At 40.4% G+C, this 2,500-nt stretch overlaps 1 pseudogene; it reads right to left on the bottom strand.

Moving 5' to 3' along the window:
- LOC125027630 overlaps nt 1-2,500 on the bottom strand; it is a 58,969-nt pseudogene that overhangs the window by 8,329 nt on the left and 48,140 nt on the right.

Genomic DNA, 2,500 nt, shown 5'->3' with positions numbered 1-2,500 from the left:
TGGTTCCAAGACTTCCATTTCCACCTCCATGTAGCCGAGGATGCTGAAGTTCCCGTTGATGAAGGGCTGAAGTTTGATCAGGTAATGAAGCGGCCTCAGTGCCGTCGGCAGTCGCACGTCTAAGGCCTCTGCGGCGGGGGCTGTCGTGGCGGAGGTCGTCGGGGGCTGAACCGTAGGTCTGAGGGCCTCCGTGGTCGTTGACGTGGCGGAGGGCCTTCTCGTCGGCGGCGGCAGGGACTTGTGCAGCGGGACCTGGACGCCAGCCCGAAGAGAAAGACCGCTTATTCATATCGCCACGAACGCTCACCATCCGATAATGAAATTAATAAACATATCAATTCTAAGCAAAAGCAAACCCACACCGAAAACAACGACCACCCACCATTCCCCCCGACAAGACCGTCGCCATCCCCCACTCAAAACAACAAAAATCAACCCCACTGACCACAGGCTTCTGAAGAATCAACGACTCCCGCTGCGAGTCCCGGATGTGCGGCGCGTAGTAGTAGACGAGGAGGCCCGTGGCGACCATCCCGCTGAGGAAGAAGACCCCCAGCAGCGCCGCCACGCAGCGACTCACGTAGCAGCCCTTCTTCTTCCCGAAGGAGATGACGTGGTCCGGATGACTCGTTTCCATGGCGAGGACTTCTCTGCTCGAGCCGCTCATCAGACTGGGCGGAGGCTTGTCTGGAAGGAGGAAGAGTCCCATGGAATGCTCTCTTTTATTTGTTTGTATTCTATCTTATTTGCTTTATTTGTTTGAGAGAAAAGGTATGTTTCTGTGAGATATATTCACTATGAAAGCATGATGGTCGTAGGAAAGTTGATCAGGATGATAAGGACAATACTGAAGTTATGCAGAAGGACAAATTTCAGATTCGAAATTCCAGAACACGGAACAAGCATTTGCAACTGAAATCAAATATCTGGTATGCATATACTGTACATTAGATCGATATCACCCTATTACTTAGCTAGCTAGTTACTTACCTACCCATCTACATCTATTTATTTATCTACATCTGTCTATCCATCTATATATTCCTCTATCTATCTATTTACATATTTGCCTGTACATATATCTATCTTGTTTTATATATATATATATATATATATATATATATATATATATATATATATATATATACGCATATTTGTGAATATATACATATACGCATTTACGTACATGTCATGTATGCGCACATACATACATTCAGGAACATGCGTGAGTGTTTAGAAGCATTTTAATGTTAAAACATGCATTCATATATGTGTACGTGTGAAATTGCATGCTAAAAAGAATATTACATAGAATACACAGTAAGTAAATTCACATGTATGTGTGTATGTGTATGTTCATATATTAATTTACCAAACAGATAATATGACAAATGTAATATGCAAATAACGAACGCATTAAAAACAATAAGATATTTGTTTTTTATGTCATCCGCACAAATAAAAAGCCAGTCACACCGAACGAGTTAATGCACGGGAAGAAAGCCAATCTGCAACTAAATCAGTTTAGGCCCAATGAGCGAATGCTAATCACTTACTTTCGTGAATTTACTATCTCTTCGATTTTGTCTAAGTGGTTTGTTCGTTTTTTCCATGTCTATTTTTTTTTTTTTTTTTTTTTTTTTTTTGGAAAACATGATTATATTCTGAATGAGAAAGAGAGAGAGGGAAATAAAAGCATTGGTGCGATAAAAGAATTAACAAAGAGAGGGAAAGAGACGGAGAGACACAGACAGACAGGCAGACAGGCAGTGAGACAGAGGCTAGGGTGGGATTAAACCAAATAAAAAAGAGATAGAAAAAAGGGAAATGGAAAGAGAGAAAGTAAGATAGATAGATAGATAGAGAGAGAGAGAGAGAGAGAGAGAGAGAGAGAGAGAGAGAGAGAGAGAGAGAGAGAGAGAATGAGAGAGAGCGCCCTCAGAGTTGTGTTTGCTACATACATATATCTACTGTATACAAACTAGAGAGACAGACGAAAATTTAAAAAAACGACTAGTAAAATAACTTCCTGCCCCATTATATACATGAATTAAAACAAAAGGGGAATCGTTCAGAATCGTATATATTGTTCAGAACCGTATTTAGGAGGAATGATATCTCTCCCTTTAAGGCAGAAAAGAAGATAGAGGCAGACATGCACGAGGGAACAGCATCTGGCAAAGTGACTGATAAGCGGATTAGAAAAATATGAGTGAATGTAAGAGGAAGTAGAGAAAAATGAAAGAGCCTGGAGTAAGGAAAGTATATCTGGATATACTATTCCAACCAAGACAAGGAAGAGGATTTACATGTTTAGTAGGAATGGTTTTCACACACACATACACACACGTACGCACGCAAGCACAAACACACGAGCGCGCACACACACACACACACACACACACACACACACACACACACACACACACACACATATATATATATATATATATATATATATATATATATATATATAGATAGATATATATATATATATATA

This window comes from Penaeus chinensis, chromosome 7 (assembly GCF_019202785.1).
Source record: "Penaeus chinensis breed Huanghai No. 1 chromosome 7, ASM1920278v2, whole genome shotgun sequence".
NCBI classification, from domain to species: domain Eukaryota; kingdom Metazoa; phylum Arthropoda; class Malacostraca; order Decapoda; family Penaeidae; genus Penaeus; species Penaeus chinensis.
The sequence above is the reverse complement of the archived record's forward strand: the minus strand, read 5'-3'. Positions and strand labels throughout refer to the sequence as shown.